Raw genomic sequence first — 7,979 nt, 5'->3', positions numbered from 1 at the left:
CAGTGAAACAATTAGTTCTTACCGGGGTTCCTCACAGGAGTATGAGAGAGTTGTTATAGGAGCGGGGATGACTTAGAAGCTACTGTATCCTTAGAAAGCTCACTTTGAGGTGAGCTTAGGTTCCTTCTACAGGGTCCAAATGACTTTAGCCCAGAGATGCTGGTATTGTCTACCCCTCATAATGACTGGGAAAGAAATCTCATGAGGAGAAAGAAGCTGAGTTGAGAGATTCCTTGTAGTCTCAAGACTCTCCACACTCACAGGGTGGTGGGGCATGGACCTTTAATTCCAGCAGCGCTTGAGAGGCAGAGGCAGAGGCAGAGGCAGAGGCAGAGGCAGAGGCAGAGGCAGGTTGATCTCTGTGAGTTCAAATGTGACTATTGTCCCCCATTCTCCTGGGCCCTTGCATCCCTAGCTTTGCCAATGCTTCAAGGTCAGCGGAGGTTCACCTGGGTGGTCTGGGAGAATAAGCTGAGCATCAGAACGAGACAGCAAAGGATCTTCATCATTTTCACCTTGTCTTGAATGCAGAGAGGAAGAGATACTCACCCCTGAGATGCCCATTGGACAGCTGTGTCCCTAAGCCCAGTTGTGGCTGTATTTACAGGGAGCAGGCTTGCACAGCTCTCGAACCCGAGCACAGCATTGCTATCAGAGTGAGGCTCCAATAAGTGGCCCTCCTGCTCCTCCAGGAGCCTACAGTCCCGTGGGCAACATATCTTTGGGGTTAGATTTTGGCTTTTATCCTGGATACCCAAGTCAGTGCCTTCTTCCAGACCTGCTACCTTTCCCGGTGTGGGGTGCTTGGGTAATTCTGGCAAGGATTTCCACACTAGGGACCCTACTGCAGCGGGAACTCCAAGAACCTGTCTGAGGAGGCTCAACACTCAAATCAGCTTTCTCTTGTGCTGGTTCAGACCAGTGCTGTGTGGTGCTGTATAATTTTCTTCCAGTAGGGGTCTCAGTAGCTTCATTTTTGCAAATGGACTTGCAGTCCCACAATGGGACTAAGAACGTGAACTGCCAGCATGACCAGCAGAGGGCAGCTGTGCATGCCACTCAGAACCATAACTATAGTTTTTAATTCTGTTAAGTAGTTTCTAAAGTCTCCTGAAGATTCCATTTACTCCCCCGATTTTAAAACAATATTTTAAATTTATTGCTTGAGAAATTCATAGTGTATGTCATGTGTTTTCTCTATATCGACCCCCATTCCCTCTTGTAATCATTTTAGCAACAAGAGGGCATGCTTCAAAGAATGATTGACTTTATTAAGAGGGTGATTATGAAGAATTCCATGTGGCCTTTTGAACCTTTTAGCTTTCAGTTAAACAAGCTGTACCAGCTTGTTCCACTAAGACAGGTGCTCATTTGCATGGATTGAGGTAACATTTTCATACAGTGTTCTGACAGTCTTTAGAGACAGATATAAAGGCCAGGGCAGCAATAGTGTCTTTCACCTCCTTTGCAGCAGCTGCAGTGATAAGAAGAGAAGAGAAATGTAGGAGGTCGCTTGTGGAAAAAAAAAGGCGGAGTCAGAGAGATGCCATGTAGCCCCGCCCAGAGACAGATGCTGGGGATAAAACTTTACCTGGTAAACCACAGCCATGTGGCAATATATAGGTTAATGGAGATGGGCTAGTTTAGGATGTAAGACCTAGCCAATAAGAAGCCAGAGCTAATAGGCCAAACAGTGATTTAATTATTGTAGTTTCTCTGTGGTTATTTTGGTTCTGGGCAGCCAGGAACAAACAAGCAGCCTCCCCAACAGAGAAACCCTTCACCCCCTTCGAAGCAACTGCAGTGATTTTTTTTTTTTTTTTTTGGAATTTAACAAAGGCAGGAGAGACAGTCTACAAAGCACAAAGAGAACTTTCTTTTGTAAGGAAATTTGAGTAATGGAAAATTTGAAAGTGCTTTGCTATCACATAGTTTTCCATTGCTTATCTTGTTTCTTTCTCCCACAACATAATTGATCGAAGTTGTGTTTGTATGTTCCTTCCTTCTCTTTGTGTAGGTTAAGTATAATACTTTGAAGTATGTAGTTTTATAGATGCAAAAACATTTTCAGAGTTCTTCTAGTTCAGTATCTCTCTGATCTTCGTTCAGATGATAAATGAGAAGTTCTAGAGCTCATAGGGCATACGGTCCACAAAGGCAGAGCCGGGATCACAGAGCCATCTCCTGTTCCCTTCTGAGATCTCAGTGATGGTTGGCCATGTGTCATGTTACTGAACTTAAACTAATTTTTGCCCTCATGTCTCGATTGGTTAGATGGTGATATGAGGACAGAGGGCACATTTAGAAGGCAAATGTATTGCCTGAGGAGTACACAACACTGAGGATCTCCCTGGGATAAGGAGACAGAAGACTCAAGCCAGCAGAAGGCTTCTCACAAAGTATAAAGCAGGGCATAGTTTGTTGGGGGAGGGGACAGACTGGGTAGTTTCTGTGGCCTTTACGTTGCTGGTTAGCCCCTGCTTGCTTGGCCCTTGGGAGCAAAGCAGATACCATACATAAATATATGATAAAGCAGATATCATATATTGTATGATATCTTGAACTTGTGGGATGATAGAGAAAGCTCCACATTGCTTAGTCCTTGGGTCACTGGACCCTGGTGGGGTCCTGTGCTCTCCCTAAGAACTGAATGAGTCTAAAAGTACTTTATCCTCTGCCAGAAAGGCTTTATGATTTCTTAGGGTTTCTTGGAAAAATCATGCTATGTGTGAGGAATATTCTAAAATACAACAATTAAGGTAGTGAAGGCTCAGGAATGAATTACTTTTTGCAGTGTTGAGAACCCCGTACAATCTGGCTGGGATGTGGAGAGAAAGAAACTGACAGGTTGAGGGGAGAAGGAATGGACAATAGGATCCCTCATCAGAATGTCCTTGGGGCTAAAGCACAGGTCTTCCCTGGGGATTCACTTGCCTGCCTCTCCCATTACACTCAGAGTTCACAGCCTCCACAAGCACAGGAGCCTTGGCTTGAAACTGGCCTATTACTTTCTGTGGATTTACATTTTTTTCTCAATTAAACTCTTAATGTTACAGAATTTGTAAACCAAATTTCAGGTGTTCCAGAGTTCTGAAATTTTGAAGATTTTTTTTTTTTCGAAACAGGGTTCCTCTGTGTTGCTTTGGAACCTGTCCTGAAATTAGCTCTTGTAGACCAGGCTGGCCTCAAACTCACAGAGATCCACCTGCCTCTGCCTCCCTAGTGCTGGGATTAGAGGTGTGCGCCACCACTGCCTGGCAAATTTGAAAGATTTCTGCAAATTGCCCTAACCTGGAGAATACATAGAGATGAATGGTATTTATAGTATGAAAGGGAAGGCTGATGTGGCTTTAGAGACATGCAATAGACTGGTCAATCCTAGCCAACGGCAGTAGAAGGCAAGTGCCTGCCTGGGTGATTAAGTATCAATAAGTCAGTATTGTAGCATGGTGGGTCCACTGTTGCGTAAATATATTGATGTGTTTCTTTCACAGCAGCCTATGTGGAACTTTCTATAATTTCTTGATTGATAATTAATGTGGGAGGGCTCGCCTCACTGTGGGTGGTGCCATCCCTGGGCTGGTGGTCCCGCCTGCTATAAAAAAGCAGGCTTGCCAGGTATTGAGGCATTGGTAGCTCATACCTTTAATCCCAGCACTCAGGAGGCAGAGGCAGGTGGATCTCTGTGAGTTTGAGGCCAGCCTGGCCTATAGAGCAAGTTCCAGGACAGGCTTTAAAGCTGTACAGAAAAAAAACCCAACTCAAAAAAAAAACACAGGCGAAAAAAAGCAGGTTGAGCAAGCAATGAGGAGCAAGACAGTAAGCAGCACCCCTATGGGCCTCTGCACCAATCACTGCCTCGTGATTCCTGCCCTGCTTGAGTTTTTGCCCTAATTCCTTCCATGGTGGACTGTAGTGTTGAAGTAAGTGTATGTGAAATCAACCCTCTCCTAGCCAAGTCACTTAAGACCACAGTGCTTCATCACAGCAACAGAAACCCTAATGAAGACTGGGAGATAACAGAGAGAAGCTTGCCACAGGCCAAAAAGATCGCCGTAACCCGACTCCCTTTTCTAGTCACCTGAAATTTCTGTCTTGAAAAGAAAGGAGCAATTCTAAATTTGGACTCTTTATAAAATTAAGTGCAAGAAACTTTGCTCCATTCCTGGCCATCCCTCTTGACCAGGCAGAATTTATGCCCTGTCCTGTTCCTCATCCTAAATGCCATCGAAAAATATACCTTCTCTTACTCAAAATTCGCAGGGGATTGATTTTTATTCTGTTGATGATATTCTTCAAAATATGATTTCCTTTATTAAAAAAGATGCTTCAAATCCTTTATGTGATTTTTGGCTTCTGACATTCATTGTGTTACAGGCTTTCTGCAGCACGTGCCTACATTATTGTAACAGCTGCCGATTTGGTCGGAGAAGAAAGGGCAATCATCGTAGAAACATTGTCCTCCATTTTTAAAGCAATTTACATTGTCATCCATAAAGCCCGAATCTATGAACATGCCGGTTCCTGCAGGAAGGAACAGAAATACCTGAATATTCTGGCTATAGATACAGTGGTTTTAGTAAAATTGATAACAGCAAGACATGTTTTTTCAAAACAAGTATAGACTTTTCTGCTTTAAGGATGTTTTGAATAATTGATCATTGGGGGCATTGATGTAAGCAGAACTTTGTGCAATTCACTCACCAGGGAGAGTATCAGGGATCAATATTCATATGTGATTTGTGATTATTACATTGGAAAGGACATACGTACAATATTTTTTTCCTATGTGAAGCCCTTGGATATGAGCAGTAGAAGCGGAAGTACGGAGGCTACAGAATGCAGGGATCTAGAGGCATTTGCCTGTGTCTTGTTCAAAAGGTACAAAATAGGCACAGAGCAGTAGGAATAACATGAAATCTGCAGGGAAAGGCTAAAGGGGCTTGAGGAGTAGAAATGTCTGCCTTGGTGGGTTGGGTTAATGTCTTATGGTCCAGAACTGGTGGTCAGGGGACTGGCACAGGTGGAGGAGGCATGGCTTTGCTCATGGAAGGAGGTCTGTTGACCACTGTGACCACTTGGTCACTTCCAGCTGGCTTCTAACTAACCCCTATACAAACCTCTCAGTGTATAGACAAGACATTCTTTTTTAAAAAAATCACTTCCTCTTCAGTTTTTTCTTGTTCACTTGAATTAATGTGGGTTCCTCATCTATAAAGGTATATCCTACCCAATGAGGTCTCACTTGGTTCGGCCTCAGGACTTCCCTAAAGTTAATCTTAATATTCAAATCCTATCTCAAGCTGTCTTCTTTCGGTACTGCCTCGTAACTTGAACTTTAAGTATCTCCGTTGTCTCCATAGGAGCCCATGGCCAAGACGGATCCCTTGAGCTGCCAACCCCCAATCATATTACAGGGGACATGCTATTTATTCTTGCTGTTTCTCGCAGGAACACCACGAGGAGTGAAAGAATGCCCCATTGCTTTCGTTCTTCCACCCTTCCTATAGGTCACAGGTTTCCTTCAGGCAGGCTGCACATCCACTGTGAGGGTTTAGTTTCAAGTGTCGACTTGCCACAGCATAGAACAGCCTGAGCGGAGAGTCTTAACTGAGGAATTGCCTACATCAGAATGGGCCATGGAGCACATCTTTCATGGATTTTCTTGTTTGTTCATTAATATAGAAGGGCCCAGCCTACCGTGGGTGGCCCCATCCCCTGGGAAGGTATTCTTGAACTGTATGAGAATATCATAATATCTAAATATCAGCCCCCTGCCGACCAGCAAGCACAGTGGGTCCTACTATACTTCTTTTGCTGTGAGGTGAGCTCTTTGGTTGGAGGTGATACTGCATAGAATAGGAGGTAGACATGCCTACATTCAAGTTCCTGCCTTGATTTCCCTTCATGACCTGGAATCTCACACTGAACAAACCCTTCCTTGCTTATGTAGCTTCCTTCCGGTCAGAGTATTTTATCACAGAAGAAAAAAGAATGTAAGATGCAGCCACTAGCGTAAGCCATCCATCCTCTGGGATGCCAGTGGTATGGAAAGGGGCTCCCTACAGCATTCGGGGTGATGACTCAGAGACTCTGAGTGGAGAAGCAGACCCTGGCCATCTGCAGCTCGCTGTGACCAGGTAGGAATATTGTCACAGCTTCTGTGTTTTCACGAAAAGGAAAAGAAGTTTCACGTGCTATGTATCCATGATTGATGTAGACAAAGAATTAGCACATTTACATACCATAGCCCTCACAGCAAATGCCATCTCCCCTTACACATTAGCCTTTCCTGATATGCAAAGCTAGGTTAGCTTCTTGCTACAAGTTCTCTTGGCAGTTGAGCACAATAGATGTCCCAGTGTAGCTGCCCGGAGATTATCAGGGACTGTGACTTTTTATGGGCTTCTTGAATGGGAGGTCCTAAGCTTGTGGGTCTCTGCCTTCCTGGCTTTCCCCCCCCATCCAGGCTGTTGTTCATTAAGCAGTTTCTCAATCAGCTCATCAGCAGCCACATTTCATGTCAATTTGTAAATTGTCAGCTGAGTGGCTTTGCCATGTGGACTTCACTCTGTGTTCACAGAATATGACCTAGTGGGTGAGACAATAGTGAGAAACCGTGACATTATTTTAAAGAGATAAAAAGGTGTAGTCCTGGAGTTCAGTTGTTATAAGGTCCTTTGGGCTGTTTTCCATGTGAAATACCCAAATGGGATCTGCATGATCTAAGGACCCTGTTGGAAACAGAATGTACTACCGCCTGTGATGGCTCAGGGTTGCTATGGTGCTGGGATAGTTTGCATCCTCTTCAGTATCCATTACCTAGCGACCGCATCCTACATCACTGGTAGGCAGAAAGTGCAGGCTTACAGGAAGCAGAGACGGAGTGCTGATGACAGAAAGTATGCAAGCTATCAGACTTCTTACTTGACCTATTCAACCAGATCAGAGCCTACATACACCAAAACTCATGCCGTGCATATCTAGTGCATATTTCTCTCTGCAGTCTACACTTTAGTAGGAAATCAAACTAGAAATAACCCAACAAGTGTTGAGAAATGAAAATGATTGCATGCCTACGTAGTGGTCCTTGAGACTCAGTGGGAGCCTTTACGTTTAATTCAGAAGACGACGAGGATGCTCATTCCTACATCTTGTCCTGACAGCAAGGTTCTGACCAGTCCATGAGGCCAAGTAGATGCTACTTTTACTCAGCAATGCCATTTCCATTTCAGACAGCAGTGGCCATGAGTCTTCTGGGCCCCCAGAGCCTTGCTGCATTTCCCTGGAGATGTATGGGTCTTTCAACGTGTTATTTCTAGAAGGTGGGTCAAGAATACAGTAGCAACAAGTGATGCAGATCTGATGTCTATTTCCTAGGTTATGGATGAGTTGGTCTGATGATTAGGACTCATGGCACTTTGCCTGCAACAGGCTGACGTCTGAGCCACTGCCCCATAACCCTGTAACTGTGGGTAGCTTGCTTTGGATAGGAAGCCGGCCTCTTAGTATGAGGAGCCTTCTTGTAGGCTGAACAGAATTACTTCCACACAGAAAATGCCTTTCACATCCAAAACAAAGATGAGGGGCTAAAAGATGCCAACAACTTTCTGAGGCTAACCTCGCAACTCTACCAGCTTCATCTCTGTCTTTCTTAGACCTGTATAGGCATAGAGACATAGATTGAGAAAGATAGATACCCGGGAATGTAGAGAGGCAGATTCACTCAGACAGCCCGAGCAGACACACAGAGGGAAAGACTGAAGACCATTAAAGGATGCTGATTCAGACCACCCCATTAAAGGATTTCTGTCTTGATATTTTGCTTTCTCATGTTTGGGACTAGTTAATCTCAGCTATGCTCAGCTCCTGTATCCCCAGCCTTGACATATTTTTCAAGTTCTGTCGAAGCATACCTGGTAAGATCTTGGAGCAGCAGAAGAAAAGAATCAGCAAGTAGGACTGCATAATTTCCACAT

Source organism: Arvicola amphibius, chromosome 4 (assembly GCF_903992535.2).
Source record: "Arvicola amphibius chromosome 4, mArvAmp1.2, whole genome shotgun sequence".
In the NCBI taxonomy this organism is placed as follows: Eukaryota; Metazoa; Chordata; class Mammalia; order Rodentia; family Cricetidae; genus Arvicola; species Arvicola amphibius.
Note: the sequence above shows the minus strand (reverse complement) of the source record.